At 45.6% G+C, this 24,211-nt stretch overlaps 1 protein-coding gene and 1 pseudogene across 1 annotated transcript in view; one reads left to right on the top strand and one right to left on the bottom strand.

Annotated features, from left to right (window-relative positions):
- Positions 1-24,211, bottom strand: part of EFR3B (EFR3 homolog B) — a 113,630-nt gene that overhangs the window by 74,581 nt on the left and 14,838 nt on the right. The window lies entirely within an intron of this gene.
- Positions 1,798-3,648, top strand: LOC116561942 (annotated as a pseudogene).

A 24,211-nucleotide genomic window follows, 5' to 3' on the forward strand; every position in this document is an offset into this window, starting at 1 on the left:
AGAAAGCTTCCAACCCAACAGTGGTGAATTCTAAGTAGCCACAAAACCTAGCTAGGAAAGAAACAATTAACAGACATTAAAAAGAAACTGAAAGTTCGTTGTAACGAGAGATTAATATGTTTTAATATATTTCTTTAATCTTATGATATTTATTTTTAATATCAGTATTCATACATACAAATTGTAGAGTTTAGCTCACAACTCTATATCCATAAAAGAATCATTTAATTCTGAGCCATTTTATTTCTAAGACAGAAGCACTTTCCACCAGGGTCTTCTTTGACTCTCTGGGGATGGTGTCTGGCAGATCCAACCACAGTAGCCGAAGGTAAATTTATGAAGGATTCTCTTCTGTCACTAGGAGCTGTCTTACCTGATATTTTTATACCTATTTTAAGGAAGCGAGGGAAACGTGAGATGGCCAATTCCCTGGTATGTAGCTGCACTGCCACTGAAAGGTCAAATCACTAGGAATCAACCAAATGTTCACTGACATGATTTCAGCAGCTTCTTCCCTTAAAACCATAAGAATGGTGAGACCTCGCTCGATGGCTCATTCCTGATCCAGAATGTTCTTCCCCATGTCCTCTGGGCTCCCACTCTCATATCCCTAAGGTCTCTGCCCAAATGTCACCTGGCTGGAAAGAGCTTCCCTGACCAGCATTCCACTTTTTCTGTCCTGATTTATTCCTTTTCATAGTGCTTTTTGCCAATGGACACATTTCATCCATGTCTACACTCCAGCTCCCCACTTTAAGGTAAGCTCCTCAAGTGTAGGACCTTTGTCCGTTTGTCCCCACTGTGTCCCATGGCTGGGGTAGGGTCCAACCCACAGATTTGTTGCATGAAGGGATGACGGTGTGATTGAGCAGAAAAGCCAGCATGAATTTCAAGGTCAGTGATTTCAGTCAGTAACTCAAAGTTTATGAGGCACTTAGCAAAGGATCTCCAGTGCTTGCAAGACAGTGCTTCCAGAGGGACTTCAGGGAAACTTCCTGCTAAAGAACGGTTGGCTCCTGTTCCTGAACGTGGCGCCCAGCCCACCTTCTAGGGCTGCCAACACCTGTAGCTCCTGAGGCCCGGCTCACTGGGACCCATCTCTCTCCAGGGCAGACATGCTGGGCGGCAGGAAGCCTGGGTCAGGGTTCCTCCTGTCAGCCCAAGTCCTCTTGCCTGCTTTGTCCTCATTCCCTCAATCCCCTTGGCTGGCTCCTGGGTTGGCTTGTGGCCGCAATCCTGGCTGCTCATCAGAATGACCTCTGTGCTGTGAAGAGGGCCCAGAGGTGTTTAAAACGCTCCACCACAATTCTGGCACACAGCCAGGGTGAGAAGTGCCGCCAGCTCCTTGCCTGTCCAACATGTGATAACAGATCCTGCAGCTGCTGGCAGCCTCGTGACAGAGGACACAGGACCCCTCACCTCGGCCACCAGCAACATCTGGGTCCCCGCGACCCCAAGGCGGTGCAGCCCTGTTTCTCCTTTGACCTGCTTGCTGGTCTTGTTTGCTTGACTGAGCTGTCCCCTTGATCAGAGCTGTCCCCCACTCAGGGCGATTGGTGGACTGAAACAAAGACTCAAACACTAACTATATCATGCTTTTCAAAATCGAGGCCCCTTCCCCCAAACTCCCCACTAGTAACCCAGCATTACCTGCAAGGCCCACTGAGATACGTTAGTTCCTTTGAATTATTTCCTCTCCTTCATTGCCGTTCTAGTCTCCCTCATGCTGATTTTAATATCTAAAAATGTTCCAGGGGCCTGTACGGCTGCAGACAGCACCGAGGGGACAGGTCTGACTCAGAAATGACAGCCTCCCTGTTCTACAGCCGACTGTTGGACGCCGCCACCCTTTGGAGCCACCTGCTCTGGACAGCCCTGCAGGCCGATGCTCAGGCTCTAGGAAGTTCTGGATTGTTGAATAACCATGGGCTCTGAGTACAGCAGCAACAGGAAAGAAATCTCTCACTACCTGAATACATGAGCGTGGAATTACTGCAAGAAGCTGGTGTCTCCATTCCCAAAGGATATGTGGCAAAGTCACCAGATGAAGCTTATGCAATTGCCAAAAACGTAGGTACAGCAGAAAGAAATAGTATGTGCAGGATAAACTGTAACTATGAGTACTGCTGGCAAGTTCTCTGGGACTCACAAGTAGCAAGAAGCAGGTTCGAAAGACGTTGAGATAACGGCGCAGGTTTTAGCTGATGGTAGAGGAAAAGAAACATTTGAAAGTGGCCTTGGCTGGGTGCGGTGGCTCCTGCTTGTAATCCCAGCACTTTGGGAGGCCGAGGTGGGCGGATCATCTGAGGTCAAGAGTTCAAGACCAACCTGACCAACATGGAGAAACCTCGTCTCTACTAAAAATACAAAAATTGGCCAGGTGCGGTGGTACACACCTGTAATCCCAGCTACTCAGGAGATTGAGCCAGGAGAATCGCTAGAATCTGGGAGGCAGAGGTTGTAACGAGCCGAGATCGCACCATTGCACTCCAGCCTGAGGCAACAAAAGTGAGACTCCATCTCAAAAAAAAAAAGAAAGAAAGAAAGAAAGTGGCCTCAAAGGAGGAGTGAAGATAATTTTCTCTCCAGAAGAAGCAAAAGCTATTTCCTCACAAATGATTGGGAAAAAGTTGTTTACCAAACAAATGGGAGAAAAGGGCAGAATATGCTATCAAGCATTGGAGTGAAAATACCCCAGGAGACAACACTACTTTGCAATAACAATGGGAAGGTCATTTCAAGGTCCTGTATTAATAGGGAGTTCACATGGTGGTGTCAACATTGCAGATGTTGCTGCTGAGACTCCTGATGCAATTAAAGAACTGTTGATATTGTAGAAGGCATCAAAAAGGAACAAGCTCTCTGGTTTGAACAGAAGATGGGATTTTCACCTAATATTGCCAATTCTGCAGCAGAAAACATGGTCAAGCTTTACAGCCTTTTTCTGAAATATGATGCAACCATGATAAGAAATAAATCCAGTGGTGGAAGATTCAGATGGAGCTGTGCTGTGCTGGATGCAAAGATCAATTTTGACTCTAATTCAGCCTATCGCCAAAAGAAAATCCTTACTCTACAGGACTGAATCCAGGAAGATGAAAGTGACAAAGATGCTGCTAAGGCAGATCTCAACTACATTGGCCTCGAAGGAACTGCAGACTGTCTAGTACATGGTGCTAGTTTGGCCATGGCCACAATGGATATAAATAAAACTTCATGGAGGAACTCCAGCCAACTTCCTTATGTTGGTGGTGGTGCTACAGTCCATCAAGTAACAGAAGCATTTAAGCTTATCGCTTCAGAAAAAAAGGTACTGGCTACTCTGGTCAACACTTCTGGAGGAGTCATGCACTGTGATGCTATTGCACAGGTTATAGTTGTGGCAGTAAAAGATGTGGAAATTAAAATACCTGTTGCGGTACAGGGTACAAGGTATACAAGTTGATGATGCTAAGGCACTGAGAGTGGACAGTGGGCTTAAAATTCTTGCTTGTGATGACTTGGAGGAAGCTGCTAGAATGGTCAGAAAGCTCTCTGAAATAGTGACCTTAGCCAAACAAGCACATGTGGATGTGAAATTTCAGTTGCCAATATGATCTGAAAACCCAGAGGATGCTGAAGGTGTTAAATGTGCTATACTCACTAAGAATACTGTGTTCTGTGTTATATTCACTAAGAATAGTGTGTTCTGTGTTATTGTTCTTGTTCTTTTTAGTGTGTGGAGATTGTAACTGCCATGTAGGCATACAAACTTTTAAAAGCATTTGGTTTGCATTTAGCTCTACTATTAATGGAACGGACTGTTTGTATAAAGAACCTACAATACAGGTATCTAATGTCTTTTGTCACAGCCAGTCTTATTTGCTTCTCCTACAAAATGTAACTTGCAATATGTCTGTTTATTATTGTTGGATACAAAGTTCTTCATTGATAAGGGTCCTACAAATAAAATAAATATTTTTTTAAAAACTCCAAGGGTTACCCCCAGCTCTGTACTAAGCACTAGGACAAGCACTTTACAAATATTTCATAAAAGACTTGTAACAACTCCATAAAATAGATACTATTATTCTCATTTTAAGATAAAGAGGCAGGATCAGAGAGGTTAACTGCCCTGCCCAAGGCCACACAGCATGTGCTTCTCTGCCATGAAACTCCCCTAATCCTCCCATCACTTTCCCAAACATACATCTCTAGCAATTTCCCAAGTTCATCTTGTGCTCTCTTTTGCCACAGCCACCTTGCTGGAAGCCTCCTTAACACCTGTCACCCAGTCCCAGCCACCTGGCCAGTGTCTCTTCACTTCAATTCATTCTATATGTATCTCTAAGGCAAATAATATTTAATTTAGTTTGCTTCATGGTCCAGCAGGTAGCATGGCCTGAGTCGCATAAAATGTCAACCCTTCCACTTAGGATTTCACAAGGGATACCTCAGTAGAGGTGGGGGCAGTTGCTTCATCTTCAAGTCCTTCCTCCACTGTAGGTGGTCCTCTCACCCATGCTCTGCCTCCTGGAACGCTCTATTTCCAGCAGCCAGAGGCCACAGTGAGACAGGCTGGGAGGTCGGAAGAGTGGCAGACTAGGGAGCCATGCAGCCCCGTAGCTGTGAGTGACAGGATGTTTGGGTGATGGGGACTGGCCACAAGCTGGAGACGTTGAAGGGACAAGAGAGTCAGCGCCACAGACCTGACACCTGGTGGATCCTGACACCTGCTGAGCTCCCGGGAAGCCTTCCTTAACAACCCTCTCCGACCCGCGGCGGAGTGTGCTCTCTGGCAGCTCGACTTTTCTGCATCCTTCGCACTGTATCACCTTATGTAATCTTCTCCCACTGCTTGTTCAGGCGAAGTTATTTCAGTGACTCATCTTTTCTTCTCCCAAGATAAACTGTTAATTCCTAGGTCTCATTTTCTTCTGACCTCAATACAGTATCCTGAGCCCAGCAGGGCTGGAGGAAAGCTGGCATGATGTGTGACTTCACCTGCCTTTGATCAGTGTGAGACCCGGGGAAGTCACCTCCCCTCCTGGCCTTTCCTCTCCTTCTTATAAACATCAACTCCCTTATCCCCATTCACCAAGAAAAATGCCTTTTTGCTCAAAAGAGTTCGTATTTATTTTCTCAGCTTTATAATCTGCTTGTAAAGACAAGGGCTGGACTTGATCATTCCTACCAAAGCAAATGGAATTCTTTTTAAACAATTTACAATAAAATCTGACCCACGACCAATGGCATGGACACCCCCTTCAAATGAATTGAAGGAAATGGAACAAAGTTCAGAGAGGTGTGTCTGATTCAAGTGTCTCCCACGAGGCACTGGTGTTCACTGACATCAATGGACTCCAGCAGTTCGCAGGCACTTGCTGGGTGGCATGGGGAAGAGAAGGAAGTTTAAAATAGACAGATTCTGCCATCGAGGAACTTACTCTGTAGTTGGGACACAAGAGCCGCACACATCTAAGGTCGATGATATGTCACAATGAGACTAAGGAGTCCATAAAACTGAAGAAATCTGAGTTTAATGAACCCAGGAAGGCTTCCTGGAAGAGGTGAGATGTGAGCTGCCTCACTAGGGGTGGAGAGAGCTGGTAAGGACTGGTGAGTCCATGAAACAAAAAAATCAACAACCCTCCAGTGGCAATAATCTCAAGAAAAACAAAAAGACTCTCTTTTCTTTTCCCCTTTTCCTTGCTTCTGAATTTAAAAGGAATAGATGCTTATGGGTATGAATTTATAAAACGGGAAAAAAAGATATGAACATCACTCAGAATCACATAATTCAGAGATAACTATTAGAATTTCAGTGTATTTGTTCTACTTTTTGTTTCCATGTTTATGTATATTTTAAAATTTATATGCATAAAATTGGGATCCTACAGGATAGTGTTAAAACCAAATTTCTTCTTATACTGTGAGCACTTACTTTTACTGAAAAATTTTCGGCCTAGCATGGTGGCTCACACCTGTAATCCCAGCACTTTGGGAGGCTGAGACGGGCAGATAATCTGAGACCAGGAGTTCCAAACCAGCCTGGTCCAGATGGTGAAATCCCACCTCTACTAAAAATACAAAAAATAGCTGAGTGTGGTAGCAAGCGCCTGTAATCCCAGCTACTCAGGAGGCTGAGGCAAGAGAATCACTTCAACTTGGGAGTTGGAGGTTGCAGTGAGCTGAGATAGGGCTACTGCCCTCCAACCTGGGTGATAGAGCAAGACTCCATCTTAAAAAAAAAGAAAATCTTTCAAAACTTCATTTTAATGGCTACTTTTATTATTTCATCTTTTGACTGGATCCTGATTTATTTAATCATTCTCTGTTGTTTCCAATTTCTCATTATTCCAAGTGACACAGCAATTTGCCTTTGGTAATTAAAGCCTGGAATCAGACAGACAGGCAGAGCCTGGTTTTGTTTTATTGGTGATAAGGAAATCAAACCTCACATGTGGCTGCAGGGCTGGTATGCAGCAGAGAGGCACATCTGCAGGGGCCAGGACCTATATCTTGTCTGGGAAAGATTCAGGATTGAAGAGGTCAAGAGGAAATGCTGATGAAAATGAATTTGGGGAAGGAAGCAGAGTTTGAGTTTCCAAACAGATCTTACTGGGAGTAGAATTAAACAGCAGCTGAATTCTCCCTGGGGAGACAGTGTGACTGAGACTTGCCTGAAGTAACAGACAAACCAGGAGCTGTCAGTGGCCTGACCTTTCGGAGCTCTGGAGCTTCTGAGAGGCTCGCCCCTTTCCGGGCAATCTTGGTTGATCTGATTGCCACCTTAATTGAGGATGGGGATTTAAAAAGAGAGAAACATGTCCAATTGATTTAATGTCAGAGCTTCAATTCTTCACTAACTACAGGCTTCCTTGGGCTTCGATATGCTCTTCAAGCAAAGAAGAGATGAAAATAAACAGAATGTTTTTCCGTTCTCTGTCTCTTGGGACCACTAACAGCAAGAAAATTTTATCCCAGCTATTTTGGGGAAATAGAAAGCCTGGTTTCAAACCCTGTTTCAGCTTTGGCAAGCTGTACAATCTTGTGTGCCTTGGTCTACTTATCTGCAAAATGGGAGGAAGGGAATCTACTTAATAGGGTTGTGGTAAAGACCAGATGAGCTAACACAGTGAAGTTCTTAGAACTATTTCTGGCACACAGTAAGTACTCAGTAATTGCTAGCGTTGATCATCATCACGAGTATTACTATGATAATTATTATAAAAATCTTTTTCCCAACTTTGGAGAAAAAAGGCAGGGTAGAATAAAATGGAATGATGGAGCAAGAATAGCCCTTAATGTCCTTTATCTTTATTTCATGCTTGGATGTGAAACACCAATTGCTATTAAGATATTTAAATCCAAGGTCAGGCATGGTGGCTTACACCTGTAATCCCAACACTCTGGGAGGCTGAGGTGGGAGGATCACTTGAGCCAAGGAGTTTGAGACCAGCCAGGGGAATATAGTGAGACCTCAACCATAAAAATGAAAATAAAATCAGCCAAGCATGGTGGCGCATGCCTGTAGTCCCAGCTACTTGGGAGGCTGAGGTGGGAGGACCACTTGAGACTTGGAGGTCAAGGCTACAATGAGCCGTGATGCACTCCACTCCACTCTAGCCTGAGTGGCAGAGTGAGACCCAAGGACAAAGCTCCATGAGGAAACACAAGTGAAAGGGCGTCATCATGATCATCAACAACAGCTAATGCGTTTTGAGCTTGCCTGTTCCAGGCATTATGCATTCTTTTTTTTTCTTTTCTTTCTTTCTTTCTTTCTTTTTTTTTTTTTTTTTTTGGAGACAGAGTCTTGCTCTGTCCCAGGCTGGAGTGCAGTGACGCGATCTCGGCTCACGGCAACCTCTGCCTCCCGGGTTCAAGCGATTCTCCTGCCTCAGACTCCTGAGTAGCTAGGACAACAGGTGCAAACCACTATGTCCAGCTAGTTTTTGTATTTTTAATAGATGGAGTTTCACCATGTTGGCCAGGATGGTCTTGATCTCTTGACCTTGTGATCTGCCTGCCTTGACCTCCCAAAGTGCTGGGATTACAGGCATGAGCCACCATGCCCAGCCTGCATCCTTTCATTTAATCTTTACGAAAAGCCTATAAGGTTGATAGTTTTCCTTGTTTTATAGATGGGACTAAACCTAGGCTCTTATCTAATATGTTGACTTGTAAAATTAAATAACTGAGGTCTCTGCCTGCAAATACCTTGTATTGTTGGTAGGTAAAAAAAATAGAATTGAAAATACATTCATCAAGAACATGGAACATATAATCAGGATCATACAAATTAACTGTTACACACACACAGCACAGGGTTGCTGAGGAAACTAGAGATGGGATGGGAAGGTGTCAGAGGAGACTGATTTTGAACATTATTTAAAAGAGAAGGATTCCATTGTTTTGTGAGAAAGAGGGTTTTCCATGTCAGAAAGGGTGAAAAGAAAATAGACATTTCCTGAGTGTCTATTATTTTAACTGCCTAACTCGAGCACTTTATGTTAAAAAAAAATCCCATGAGGTTAGTATTGTCAGTCTTCAGAAGAGAAAACCAGGGCTCACAGAGGTTAGTTAATTTTCCCATGATCACACAGGAAGTGAGGAAGAGAGTCAGGAACAGAGCCAGGGCGGCCCTGTGACTTCAGAGCTGGGAGGGATTTCAACTGAGTAAATATGCCAGATGGGGATATGAAGAAAATGCGCTCGAGTAGAAAAGGACAATTTCCAGGATGGATTCGTCTTGAAAAGTCATGTGTAACTGGTGAAATCTGAACTGGCTCTGTGGATTGCACCACCATCAAGTTCCTGGTGTTGATAATGGACTATAGTTATGCAGGAGGTTCACACTGGGGGAGGCTGGGTGAAGGGTACACAGGACCTCTCCGTGCATTTCTTTGCAACTGCCCATGAATCCATATTTCAAAATAAAAAGTTTTTAAAAAGTTGGCAGATAGGTGGGGCATGGTAGCATGCCTATAATCCTAGCAGGACCTCTCTGTGCATTTCTTTGCAACTCCCCATGAATCCATATTTCAAAATAAAAACTTTTTAAAAAGTTGGCAGATAGGTCAGGTGTGGTGGCTCATGTCTGTAATCCCAGCACTTTAGGAGGTGGAGACAGGTGGATCACTTGAGGTCAGGAGTTAGAGACAAGACTGGCCAACATGGTAAAATCCCATCTCTACTAAAAATACAAAAATAAGCCTGAAGTGGTGCATGCATTTGTAGTCCCAGCTACTCAGAAGGCTGAGGCAGAAGAATCACTGGAACCTGGTAGGCGGAGGTTGCAGTGAGCTGGGATCACACCATAGTACTCTAGCCTGGGCAACACAGCAAGACTTTGTCTCAAAAAAAAAAAAAAAAAAAAAAGTTGGTGGCTAGTGAAGGCAAAGATACTTCCTTTTTTTTTTGAGATGGAGTCTTGCTCTGTTCTTCAGAGCAAAAGTGCAATGGTGCAATCTCGGCTCACTGCAACCTCCGCCTCCTGGGTTCAAGCAATTCTCCTGCCTCAGCCTCTCTAGTAGCTGGGATTACAGGCATGTGCCACCATGCAGGGCTAATTTTTGTATTTTTAGTAGAGACGGGGTTTCCCATGTTGGCCAGGCTGGTCTCGGATTCCTGACCTCAAGTGATCCACTTGCCTCAGCCTTCCAAAGAGCTGGGATTACAAGTGTGAGCCACTGTGCCTGTCCAAAGATGCTTCCTTTGAGTAGAGGTAGTAACTGGCAGAGGACTCTGGCTCAGGAACCTGATGGGCCATGGAGGCACAAGAGCGTGTCAGCATCATGCCAGAGCCTCTCCTGCTACCAGCTAGAGTGACCAACCAGCCCCATACCAGGTTGGTCACAACTAAAGGGAGAATAAGATTTGCTAACTCATATATTGAGTATCTATTATGGGTCCTCTCACTGTGCCAAGGGCTACCTGGAGATATCAGACACTGCCAAGACACAGGGCTGGTTTGGGGGCTCTTACAGTCTAGTTGGAGAGAAAAGGCACAATTGATAAAGTATAAGTGGCTTGGGGGAAACGACGTTTCTCATGGAAAGTTTTATGTGTTGCAGAAGCTCAAAGGAGGGTGTGTGCTCCTCAGCCTGGTTGGTTCCTTTACAGGGGAGGAAGACTTGAGGCAGAGCCTAACAGGAGAACAAGAGAAAAAGGGGGGGTCCTGGCAAGAGAAACTGTTGAGCAAAGGGGCACATGTGGATGTGGCCTCAGAGCCTAAGCTTGCCTGGGAGCTCCTTGCAAGCACCTAGCACCCAGCTCTCAGTGCACAGCAGGCATTCCACAGAATCATTACATAGTGGGCTGGGTGCGGTGGCTCATGCCAATAATCCCAACACTTTGGGAGGCCAAGGCAGGTGGATCACTTGAGCTCAGGAGTTTGAGACCAGCCTGGGAAACATGGCGAAACTCCATCTCTACAAAAAATACAAAAATTAGCCAGGCATAGTGGTGCGCACCTGTAGTCCCAGCTACTTGGGAGGCTGAGGTAGGAGGATCACTTAAACCTGGAAAGTAGAGGTTGCAGTGAGCCGAGATTGCACCACTGCATTCCAGCCTGGGTAATACAGCAAGACTCTGTCTCAAAAATAAATATATATTAAATAGCTTAAATAATATACACAGTTTTGGGCTGGGCGCGGTGGCTCATGCCTGTAATTCCAGCACTTTGGGAGGCCAAGGCGGGCAAATCACAAGGTCAGGAGATTGAGACCATCCCAGTCATAGTGAAACCCTGTCTCTGCTAAAACACAAAAAAATTAGCCTGGTGTGATGGCGCGCACCTCTAGTCCCAGCTACTCAGGAGGCTGAGGCAGGGGAATCGCTTGAACCCAGGAGATGGATGGAGGCTACAGTGAGCTGAGATCATGCCACTGCCTCCCAGCCTGGGTGACAGAGCAAGACTCTGTCTCAAAAAAAAAAAAAAAAAAAATACACAGTTTTGTATTTTATAGCATAGAGAGAGCAGGCCTTATAATTCAGCAAATTGGGGCCATGAGTTATGTGACCTCAGGCAGGTGTGCCACACACCCTCTGAGGGTTTCCTTGTATGTGGGAGGTGAGCAAAACACCGAGTGTGAGGTGGCACACACACTGGGCTCCATAACTGGCAGCTCCCTGGTCCTTTTACTTCTATTTCATAAGTGTTGATCCTGGTGTTGAATTGTCATCATAATTATCATCTTGAATGTATGCTGTAAATTCCAGCAGGAAGAGCCACAATAACGCACCAAATCCTTTCCATATTGTTCGACTTGTATCTTGTTTACACTTTCATGCTATTTAAAACAATGCTGGAAAGAGCGTGTAGACATCACAGCTTTTTCCACTTTCTGGATTATTTCCTTAGGCTGGATTTCCAGAAATGGAGTCAAAAGTATTTTTAAGACTCAAGAATTTCAATTGTCCCTTCAGGAACAAGAAATGACTGAGAGTAGCTGGGCAGGACATTCCAAGCAGCAGTCGCCTGGGTCCCAAAGCTCCAGGGAGCCCTGACTGCTCAGGTGAGGAACTCCGCGGCATTCTGCAGCTGAGGGGAGCTGTCGGCAGGCTTTCTGAAGAGGACGTATGGGAAGATGAGAATGATGTATTAGGAAGGGTAGCCACGGGTCTGGCTATGGTTGAATTTGAATTTAGAGAGCTCAGAAGAAGAGAGATCATCTAGAGAAGAAGCAGAAGTCAAGGCATAAGAAAATAAGGATGCTGGGTGTGGTGACTCATGTCTGTAATCCTAGCATTTTGGGAGGCTGAGGTGGGAGGATCACTTAGGCCCAGGAGTTCAAGACCAGCCCAGGCAACATAGTGAAACCCTGTCCCTACAAAAAATGCAAAAAATTAGCCCAGCATGGTGGCATGCACCTATAATTTCAGCTATTCAGGAGGCTGTGGTGGGAGGATCACTTGAACCCAGGAGGTGGAGGTTGCAGTGAGCTGAGATCACACCACTGCATTCCAGCCTGGATGTCAGAGCAAAACTTTGTCTCAAAAGAAATAAAGATAAGTAAAGAAAATAAGGGCCGGAGCCAGGGTGGTGGGGAAAGAGAACAGAAAGAAAGGGCCAGATGGCCCAAGCACTGAGTAACAGCCACCCACGTCCACCGCTGCCACCACCCAGAGGGAGAAGCTGAGAGACTGGAACTAGTGACGAAAGTGGGGACCCCGTCCCTGCTGAAGCTGCAGTAGCCACACTGGCAATGCAAACTGGATTAGAAACTCATCCCACCACTAAGGAAGGCTGGCACCAATAAAACCACACCACCATGGTGACGTGCGAGGTTTGAGACCAGCCACAAGAAACAAGAGGAACTGGGGGCAGAGTCTGAAGATTGCCCGGTAAAACAGATACACTGAAAAGCTGATGAAAACTCAGGGGGAAAGCAACAGGCGGGAGCCTTCCAGAACCACCATCTATTTCTCTTCCGCCTGCTAATCACAGCTACAGGACACATATCACCAGGATGTTTGTAAACAAAGGAACTCTGAGTGGCGCTTAGCCAGCAGGCTGAAAGCATCGATTAAGTAAGTGCAAACCTCCATAACATAATTTGGAAGACAACAAAATAATTTTGGCGACAAACAGACATAATTTAGGCAACCACATGGAAAAATTCCTAAGCTAGAGCATTTAATGAGAAAGGCGTATACGCAACTGTATCCACAGTAGGGCCCAAACTATGAACGTTATGATTACATTAGGACAGGGGATGTGCAGAAAAGAAGCGAGGTTGGCTGGCTGGGCGCGGTGGCTCACACCTGTAATCCCAGCACTTTGGAAAGCCAAGGCGGGCAGAAGGCAAGGTCAGGAGTTCGAGAACAGCCTGGCCAACATGGTGAAACCCCATCTCTACTAAAAATACAAAAAGTAGCCAGGCATGGTGGTCGGCACCTGTAATCCCAGCTACTCTGGAGGCTGAGGCAGGAGAATGGCTTGAACCCAGGAAGTGGAGGTTGCAGTGAGCCAACATCACGCCACTGTACTTCAGCCTGGGCACAGAGGGAGACTCTGTCTCAGAAAAAAAAAAAAAAAAAAGAAGAAGAAGAAAAGAAAAGAGCTTGGTCTGTGGAATATTAAATGACAGCAAATTTTCTCCTTTGTTTTCATTTCCATTAACACCGCGTGGATCTCTGCATTAATCCAAATGGATATCGTCACCCTCCCGATGTTGTGTGTGTGCCTTCACAGCTGCTCAGATTAGCAGACTCTGTCCCTCCAAGCGGCTGCACCCTCTATCTTTTCCCACTTCCACCCCGCCTTTCTCCCTTCCTCAGCTCCTCATTGACAGTGGCCCATTCCTGCCAAATATCTCCCACTCCTGGCTGCTAGAGGGACGTTTCAAATGGAAAGGATGTCAGGTGCTGCTCACTGCTTTCCTCCTTCATTTCCTTATCAGCCATCACTAGCTCCTCCAGAGTTGAATTTTAAAATCATCAGAAGCTGGCCGGATGCAGTGGGTCACACCTGTAATCCCAGCACTTTGGGAGGCCGAAGCAGGTGGATCTCTTGAGGTCAGGAGTTCAAAACCAGCCCGGCCAACAGGGTGAAACCCCATCTCCACTAAAAATACAAATATAAGCTGGGCATGGTGGTGCGCATCTATAATCCCAGCTACTCAGGAGCCTGAGGCAGGAGAATTGCTTGAACCCGGGAGGTGGAGGTTGCAGTGAGCCAAGATTGCACCACTGCAGTCAGGCCTGGTGAACAGAGCAAGACTCTGTCTCAAAATAAATAGATTAATTAACAAAATCATCAGAAGCCCCCAATAATCACAGGGAAAACATTGTGTAATGAGGTAGGAGATGGGACTCAACTCTGGAGGTTGGGCTTGAACACCGGACCAAACTGAGGGCTAGCTAAAACAGGGCAGAAGCAGCTTTTCATAAACCACACCCACCAGTGTGCCATGTCAGTTTGTTGCCATAGCAACAGCCAGGTGTCACTGCCCCTTTCCATGGCAATGACCTGATGAATCAAAAGTTACTACCCCTTCCCTAGAGATTTTTGCATAAACTGCCCCTTAATCTGCATATAATTAAAAGTAGACATAACTATGGCTGCAAAACTGCCCTGAGCTGCTACCCTCAGCACATTGCATGTGCCCTAGCCCAGCTCCTGCGGTAGCCCTGCCCTTCAGGAGAAGTTACGGAGTTGGAACACCACTGGAGCTGTAATGCTGCTGCTTCAATAAAGCTGCTTTCTTCTACTCTATCACTAGCTCGCCCTTGAATTCCTTCCTAGGCAAAGCCAAGAACCCTGGCAGACTAAGCCTCACTTTGGGGCCTGCCTGGCCTGCATTAGTGTGGAATCTTTCATAATCTTTATTTTAGCATGGTTTGAAATTAGGAAGAAGGGGAAAAAAGCATCAGGCAAGACACATCATGACCACTAGAGACAAGTGATGGCTTCTCATCTTGTTTTAACTGACCCTGGCTTTCCTGCTATGCCCAAGGCCTGGCCTCCTTTGCTTATTCAGAAAGTGACTCCAGTGGCTCATGCCTGTAATGCCAGCACTTTGGGAGGCTGAGGGCAGATCACCTGAGGTCAGGAGTTCAAGACCAGCCTGGCCAACATGGTGAAACCCTGTCTCTATTAAAAATACAAAAATTAGCTGGGTGTGGTGTTAAGGCTGAGGCAGGAGAATCACTTGAATCCGGGAGGCGGAGGTTGCAGTGAGCCGAGATCTCACCACTGTACTCCAGCCTGGGTGGCAGAGTGAGACTGTCTCAAAAAAAAAAAAGAAAAAGAAAGAAAGTGACTCCAGTACAGATGATATGGTGAATATTCGTTTTATTAATTACTCAACACCTAATATTCAAATGCTAGCAAACACATAGGCCCTTAAACACAACTATCTTATGCTATGCCCCAGGCTGAGCATAATAAACAAGGCTTGAGAAATCTAACTTAGAAAACGAGGCGTGGAGCCTTCCCGATCTTCCTCAAGCCTGCGTTTGACTCAGCTTGCAGATGCCTGCTGTCTGTGTCTGTCAGCTTCAAATTGTGATTAATGTCTCAGTATTTTTAGGGCTCATCACAGCCTGTTTGATCAAATCTAAGTTTCAGCTTCTCAGTGTAGGGAGTGGAAACAGAGATCAGAGTAGGACACGGCTGTCAGCTTCCTTAAAAAAGCTAAATAGGCCGGGCGCGGTGGCTCAAGCCTGTAATCCCAGCACTTTGGGAGGCCGAGGCGGGTGGATCACGAGGTCAAGAGATCGAGACCATCCTGGTCAACACGGTGAAACCCCGTCTCTACTAAAAAATACAAAAAATTAGCTGGGCATGGTGGCGCGTGCCTGTAATCCCGGCTACTCAGGAGGCTGAGGCAGGAGAATTGCCTGAACCCAGGGGGCGGAGGTTGCGGTGAGCTGAGATCGCGCCATTGCACTCCAGCCTGGGTAATAAGAGCGAAACTCCGTCCCAAAAAAAAAAAAAAAAAAAAAAAGCTAAATAAATAATGGATCCCCAGCAGCAGCTCAGGCTCACAGCTCACACCCACATCAGCCCTGACCCTGCACACACAGTCCAGGAGAACCAGGGGTGAGAGCAGCACAGGAGAAATATGGACCCATCCCCTCCCCTTGGCTCAGAAAGCCCATGTCTGGGTATCTGCACCTGCTCATATGCACAGGGAAGCAGGTAAGTGATGGATCTGGTGTCTTTGTTTGGAAACAACCTACAATGTTCATCAATAGAGGATTGGATAGGCCAGGTGCAGTGGCTCACACCTGTAATCCCAGCACTTTGGGAGGCCAAGGCAGGCGGATCACTTAAGCCAAGGAGTTTGAGACCAGCCTGAGCAACATGGCGGGATCCCCATCTCCATTTTTTCAAAAGAAAAAAATGTTTAATATTAAAAAAGAAAATAAAGCGTTGGCTAAACAAGCCAGGGAACAGCCATGCAATGGCTGCAGATGAAATGAGTGAAGCAGCACTGTGAGCACCACCCCAGACAGCTCCAAAACATATAGTTAATTAAAAAGGAGGCTGTAGAACACCTATGGTATGATTCTGTTTGTGTGCACCCTCACAGCCCAAACAAACGGGGTGTGTGTATAGATATGCATGTGAATATGCTGTCATGCAAAAGAAAGATGTGTAAAGATACACAGCACAGTGTTAACACTGGCTACCCAGTAGAGCTGGGGGACCTAGGGAAGGAGGGGGTCAGGAGCGACTTACACTGCAGCACTCCATATGGTAGCCACTAGTCACTTGTGGTGACTTAAATAAAATTTAAAAATGGCCGGGCATGGTGGCTTACACCTGTATTCCCAGCACTTTGGGAGGCCAAGGTGGGCAGTTCACAAGGTCAGGAGATTGAGACCATCCTGGCCAACATGGTAAAAACCCCATCTCTACCAAAAATAAAAAAAATAATTAGCTGGGCATGGTGGCGGCTGCCTGTAATGCCAGCTACTCAGGAGGCTAAGGCATGAGAATGGCTTGAATCAGGGAGTCGGAGGTTGCAGTGAGCCGAGATTGTGCCAGTGCACTCCAGCCTGGGCAACAGAGAGAGACTCCATCTTAAAAAAAAAAAATTTAGTTCCTCCAGCAAATTAGCCATATTTTATGTCTTCCTAGCCACATGTGGCTAATGGTTACCACACTGGACAATGCAGAAACACAGCACTGACATCATGGCAGAAGTATTACTCATTTAATTTAAAATAAATATAATTTTTACTATTTTTCCCATTTTCTCTTCAGGATAAAACTCCATACAAAATCTGATGAGCAAAAGTTGTCTGTTTAAACATCTGAAATCTTGGCATTAAAGCATGCACCCACACACGTATACACCCACAACCTGTTTTCTATACTTGCTTGCCTCTGTTCTTGCTGGAATTTTGAACCAAAGGAGGTGACTGAAGATCTAGAAGTCATTTTGTTTATTCATGGACACATGACATGCAACACAAAATATATCAAGTGCATTAGACACAGTAGAAGGTGAAAAATAGAATGCGTAAGTCCTTGTCCCCTTAGAGTGACAGCATGCTGCCATAATGAAAGGAAGCACAAGTGTCACTGAGGTCAGAGAGTCAGTGTGCTGGGACTTCAGAGGGTGGAGATGTTGTTTTGGTTTAAATGCCTCCCCATGGAGATGGAGTATCAGTAACTTGTGGGCAAAGACAAGAAAGGAAGGCATTCCAGGCAGGGGAATAGCATTAGCAAATGTGTGGGGGAGCCAAGCACAAGGGAATGTTCTAGAGGCATCAGCTGGCCAATCTATCTAGAGTATCACTGGAAGCTGGGGTAGTTAGAGAGGGGCCCAACGGTGAATGGCCCTCAAATGCCAGGCCAAGAGGGGAGAACTGTCATTGTGACTAAATAATAGCCACTATCACCTTCTACTGTGCTCTTGGAATGTGTAAGGAATCTACTTCCAGTGGATAAATGGATGGAGCAAGCCCTGACCCTCCCAGGAAGCCACTAAGAATGTGTCTTCTTGGAAGAAGAGCAGGACAAGGCCTTGAACTCTGTGTCCAGCTGGAAGTGTGATAAACTTGGGGGTATCACACTGGGCTAGTGTGTGACATGGGGAGGTGGGGGGATATCTGGTCTCCAGCCTGCAGTGAGGTACTAAGTAGTTACAAAAGGAAGTCAGAAAGAAAGCAGAGGCTTCTGACTGGCGTCCACCTGCCCCATAGCCAAGTGGTGACATCTAGGCTCAGAGTAGAGGACCAGAGATGAGGTGGGTGGAACACAGGCTACATCTGCCGCTCTCCCTCCCTTCATGCGTGAGGGGTTTCCAGAGGAGACATTGAGAGGCAGGGGACGGCAGAGGGCTGAGCAGGAGCCTCCCAGCATCTGCCTGCTTACATAGGGTGAGTGTGTGACATGGGTGGGCTGGGAACAGCCCAGAGCAGAGGCTACCATCACAGAAGAAGACAGGGACCCCAGGGGCACTGAGACTACAATAAGAAACTGGGCATATTTTGGGAAAGGGGAAAGCGTATTGTGAGTCCTTAGGCGAGGTGAATTTCAAGAAGTAAAAATGGCTGAGAGAGGAAGAAGCAGTGATAGCTGAGAAGCAGGTGAAGGCATAGGCCCAGCCCTCAGGCCTGCACTGGTGACCTTTCTGAGAGGTTGTCAGTGGGGAGGTAACACTGGAATTTCAAACAGAGTGAAGTGAATAATGACTATGAAAGGGGGAAAGGTGCAAGCTCAGCTTCAATGACTGCTGGCTCAAGAGCATTATAAAATAGTACATAATCAGCTGAACATGGTGGCTGACACCCAGCATTTTTGGAGGCAAAGGTGGGAGGATCGCTGAGCACAGGAGTTTGAGATCAGCCTGGGTAACACAGTGAGACCTCATCTCTACCAAAAAAAAAAAAAAAAATAGCTGGGTATACTGATGCACACCTGTAGTCCCAGCTGCTCGTGAGGCTGAGGTGGGAGGATCACTTGAGCCAGGGAGGTTGAGGCTGCAGTGAGGTATGATGGTGCCACTGAATTCCAGCTGGGATGACAGAGCAAGACTTTGTCTCAAAATAAATAAATAAATATTATAGGAATCATTTATTTAACAACAGTAACAACAGAAGGTGGTGCTGCTTTATCTCTGAATAGATCAGGGCAGATGTGCTGCCTCAGTGTGCACCCCGACAACCATGTGGGAACAACTGAGGGATGCAGGCTGCTTCCAACATCAGAAGTGCAGGTCCTTGGGAACCAGTCACCCCGGGCTAGGGGTGAACTGCTAAGGTGGTCCTGACGCCGGGCTTTGGCTGTGTCCTTAGAATCTAAAATGTGTTTTGTAGATTTGATGATAAAATTACTGTTAATTTATTGTTGGTATTTTATAACTTGATTGGTATTCACTTTACAAATGTTACGTATCAGTGTAAAGAATCTATCGGTTACATTTTTGGAAGGAAGTACATTGTAAACTTTCTAAGCTCCAGGAATCCCAATAAATGGGACCAAAGGGAAATAAGCTAATGCTTCTGTATACAGCTTTCTTAAGGTGATCTGAGCTCCTCATGGGAATTCATTCATCTGAATACCTACCACTTGGCACATTGAAGCATTCAATTTTTTTTAAATACATGTGAGCTGGGCGCAGTGGCTCACGCCTAGAATCTCAGCACTTTGGGAGGCTGAGGTGGGAGGATCACCTGAAGTCAGGAGTTTGAGAACAGCCTGGCCAACATGGTGAAACCCTATCTTGACTAAAAGTACAAAAAATTAGCCAAACATGGTGGCTCATGCCTGTAATCCCAGCTACTCGGGAGGCTGAGGCAGAAGAATCCCTTGAACCTGGGAGGCGGAGGTTGCAGTGAGCCAAGATTGCTCCGCTGCACTCCAGCCTGGGCAATAAGAGCTAAACTCCATCTCAAAACAAAGACAAACAAAAAAACATGTGGACTGTGAGGGTAAGAAGCATTCCAATAAATAACTCCTACTCTCAAAGAGCTTGCATCATAGCAAGTAGAATCTATCACATGAAAACAACAGTGTTAGAAATCAGGATTTGGGCTTTGCAACACATTTATGCTTTCCCCTTTCCCAAAATATGTCCAGTTTCCTATTGTGGTCAGCAGGCAGCCTATAAAAAGCAGGGTTACTCACCTTCAGCTTTCTAAATGAACACACAGTATCAAATATAGAAACAGAGGAAGCTTTATTGTTATGGAGCCAAACTGATTGAGATCAAGTGTAAGCGCTTTAAATATACAGATGAGCTCACAGATTTAAGACACAGATTCTGAAAAGCTAAGGATCCAAGATCAATCATTCAAATGCCCAAATATATAATCAGAGAGACCATGGCAGCATGAACACGATGCCAGAATGCAAGACAGGCGCCATGCCCAGAGCCTCTGAAACGTACAGCCAGGGCCAGGGTGGTCACGGTGCCAAAGAGAAATTTCAGAAGCAACACTTTTGAAATGCAAAACAGAATCAGAAGCAAGAACCAGAATTCTGCAAAAATGCAAAAGAAGTACTAGGTTGAGCCCTACTAAAAATGCCAAGTAAGCAGTAGGCCAAGCAGAGCCAAGACTCATTTTTAATGAAGCGGATCTACCACACATGGGTCTTCTGAGAGCCCCTGCACCAGGAAGGAAGTCCCTCAAGCAGAATCTGCCCACAGCAAGAAGCAAGGAGCAGATGGATGAGAACGCAGCTGGAAAGAGACAGCTCCCGAAAAGCTCTAAATGAGGAGAGGAGAACCCTTCCTCCAATGCAGACCCTCAGGCCCCTGGAAAGGGTGACCCTGTTACTGCCACACTGTCATCAAAAGGATCAGCTGATGGGAAAATATGTATTACAAGCTTTGTAATTAACATCGGCATCAGCTAACAACTATGGAGCTCTCACAATAGCTCAGGAACTGTTAGGAGGTTTGAATGCATCTTGACATAATCCTCCCAACAGCACTGAAGTGCAGTCTATCATCTCCATTTTATAGATGAGGAAAATGAGGCTTAGGGCAGTTAAGTAACATTTTCAAAGTCACATAACTGTTAAACGGGGTAGCTGGATTCAAACCCAGGGCTGTCTGACTGCTGGGTCTTCACACTTAACCTCTGACCTGCAAAGGACACATTGAGATTAATTCATTTCAGTGTGTCATTAGAAAAAAATATATCATTCCTAGCCAGGGAGTATAGGTCCTTGTACAGAGATGTCACAAGCCAGCACATTATTAAGGAAGAGGTGAATAATAAAGCCATTAAAGGCTCTGTGTTCTTAGGAGAATGACATTACTGTGGGCTGTGAGGTCACAAAAGCCCCAAGGAGGAAATGGAAAAAATCAGTCCTTCAGCTGGCCACGGTGGTTCATGCCTGTAATCCTAGCACTTTGGGAGGCCAAGGTGGGTGGATCACTTGAGGTCAGGAGTTCAAAACCAACCTGAACATGGTGAAACATGTCTCTACTAAAAATACAAAAAAAAGAAAAAAAAAAACAAAAAACTAGCCAGGCATGGTGGCGGGCACCTGTAATCCCAGCTACTCAGGAGGCTGAGGCAGGAGAATCACTTGAACCTGGGAGGCGGAGGTTGCAGTGAGCCGAGGTCGCACCACTGCACTCCAGCCTGGGCGACAGAGTGAGACTTGTCTCAAAAGAAAAAAGAAAATGAATTCTTCATCCCCGGCCCTGATCAGCCATGTCTGTGATTGTGCTGAGACAGTGCCAGAGGCCTAGGAGAGTCGGGCTTTGTTTTGTCATTGAAGGTCCCCTGAGAGTCAGCAATGCCAATGGCAGTGCTCCAAAGGCCAGCCTTATACCCAGATGGCCCTGTTGCATGGGCCTCCACCCACTGCCCAGCCAGCACCATCAGCCTCCCAGCTGCCAACAGGCCGGACTTCCCGGGCCAGCTTCCTCTGCAGGCTACTCAGCATGTAAGCCCCGACCAGCAGTTCTCAATGAGCTCTTTCACGGGTGCTGGGGACAGTCTTGGGCTGCTGCTAAGAGCCCTGGTGCGGGCTGGCACAGGCCCTTGACTGTAGTCTCCTGGTATGCCCGCTGCCAGCACTGCAAAACAGCCCTAGGATTGTTTGCACGGATGCTTTCTTCTCTTCCTGGGTTTCCTACTGTTTTACTGCAATATAATTAACATGCAGCAAGATGCACACATTTAAGAGTTCAGTACCCTGAGTCTGGACAACTGCTTTTACACTTGTGGAACCACCCCGCAAACAAGAGATAGGACATTTCTAATCCCCTCACAAAGTCCCCCTTTCCAGTCAACCCACTAGCCCAACTATCTGATTTCTATTGTCATAGATTTGTTTCTGCATGCATTCTTACATAACCATTTCTGAAACATAATTAGGAGAGTCTAGATAGTTATCCACAAGGCCTCTGGTGATAAAGAACATTTTTAATTATATTTATGTTCTGTCATTCAAAATACATGCTCACTGTTGAGCAGTGTTATAGGGAAAAAAATTAAAAATTAAAAATACTATACAAAGTGTAGAACATACAAAATATGTTTTAAAAGAAAATTGAAACCATTTCATACACTGCCTATGGGGTGGCCCTGCTCCTCAAGGAGCAGTTAAAAAAAAAAAAAAGAACAAAGAAAAAAATTAAAAGAAAATTGAAATCATTCACGATTCTTTCACCTTGAAATAACCACTGTTCGTGTTCCAGTGCATTTCTTTCAGGGCTAGTACACATGTGATTATTACAGATTGGCTCCCTGATGTGGCATTAGTTTAAAAAAAAAAATCAAGTAAATAAAGCTTGTTGCTGTTCACTTCTGAGTAGGCCAATCTACTTTGCCCGTGTGAGAGGCAGCATGATCAAAAATCAACCTCCAGGCTGGACATGGTGCATCCCACCTGGAATCCCAGCACTTCGTAAGGCCAAGGCGGGGAGATCACTTGAGCTCAGGAGTTCAAGACCAGCCTAGCCAACATGGTGAAACCCTGTCTCTACCAAAAATACAAAAATTAGCTGGGCGTGGTGGTGCTTGCCTGGAGTCTCAGCTACTTGGGAGGCTGGGGCACGAGGATCACTTGAACCCAGGAGGTGGAGGTTGCAGTGAGCCAAGAGGTGCTACTGCATTCCAGCCTGGGTGACAGAGTGAGACTGCCTCAAAAAAAAAAACAAAAAAAAAACTCCAATTCAAGGTGCCAACCCCTGTGGCTGAGTTGGAGCCAACATCGGAAGTCACATTTGTTTTCTTCTGTGGAGTATGTCTGGCTCTCCTCTCTCCATCAGCAGTCACATGGACCTCTCACGGTACCTTGGTTTTGTTACTCAGAAGGATGGTGGCTAGTTTTTTGATACTGTCCCCTCCCCAAGGTGAATAGCCTATTTGCCATTAACTCAGACCACCCCTAACAGGTACTCCAATTTTGATAATCACCCCTCAGCCACTTTCACAAAACACAGTAGCAGACATTCTCTTAATTTTATTTAAATTTTTTCTTGAAAAAAAAAAAAAAAACAGCACTTTAATGATATTCTTAATTTTAGTTGGAAGAGTTTTCCAGAGATCCAAAGAATATGTAGATGCCAGTTTCTGAATCTCCTTTTATAGACACTCCTGAGCAATAAGGTGACTAACGCAAAGCCATCAATGTGGTCTGATTCATGCCGTTGGCAAAAGGTACGATCAACTCTGACAATGGTGGTGTGTATGTATGAAAACTTTTTGTTTTTTAATTATGGTAAAGTATACATAAAATTTGCCATTTTCATCTTTTTTGTTTGTTTGTTTTGTTTTGTTTTTTGAGATGAGTCTCGCTCTGTTGCCCAGGCTGGAGTGCAATGGTGCAATCTCGGCTATCCACAAACTCTACATCCCGGGTTCAAGCGATTCTCGTGCCTCAGCCTCCCAAGTAGCTGGGATTATAGGCATACACCACCACACCCCACTAATTTTGTATTTTGAGTAGAGACGGGGTTTCTCTCTGTTGGTCAGGCTGGTCTTTAACTCCTGATCTCATGATCCACCTGCCTCAGGCTCCCAAAGTGCTGGGATTACAAGCATGAGCCACTGCACCTGCCATAGCTGTTTTTAAACGTACAGCTCAGCAGCATGAAGTCCATTCACACTGTTGTGCAGCCATCACCACCACCTATCTCCAAAATCCTTTTCATCTTGCAAAACTGAAACTCTACCCAGTAAAAAATTCCCATTCTCCCCAGTCCCTGGTAACCTCTATTCTACTTTCTGTCTCTTTGAATTGGACTATTCTAGCTTCTTCATACTAGTGGAATCATATACTACTTGTCTTTGTGCGACTGACTTATTTCCCTTACCATAATATCCTCAAGGTTCATCCATGTTGTAGCATGTGTCAAGATTTTCTTCTTTTTTAAGACTGAATATTGGCTGGGTGTGGTGGCTCATGCCTGTAATCCCAGCACATTGGGAGGCCCAGGCAGGTGGATTACCTGAGGCTAGGAGTTCGAGACCAGCCTGACCAACATGGTGAAACCCTATCTCTACTAAAAATACAAAATTAGCATGCCTGAGGTCAGGAGTTTGAGACCAGCCTGACTAACATGGTGAAACCCCATCTCTACTAACAATACAAAAGTAGCATACCTACTCAGAAGGCTGAGGCAGGAGAATTGCTTGACCCCAGCAGGTGGAGGCTGTAGTGAGCCGAGATTGCGCCACTGCACTCCAGCCTGGGAGACAGAGCAAGACTCTATCTCAAACAAACAAACAACAACAACAAAACCTGAATAATATTCCATTGTACGTAGATATTGCATTTTGTTTATCCATTCATCTGTCGATG

The sequence above is a fragment of the Sapajus apella genome, unplaced genomic scaffold (assembly GCF_009761245.1).
Source record: "Sapajus apella isolate SASKATOON/1434 unplaced genomic scaffold, GSC_monkey_1.0 scaffold31, whole genome shotgun sequence".
Lineage (NCBI taxonomy): Eukaryota > Metazoa > Chordata > Mammalia > Primates > Cebidae > Sapajus > Sapajus apella.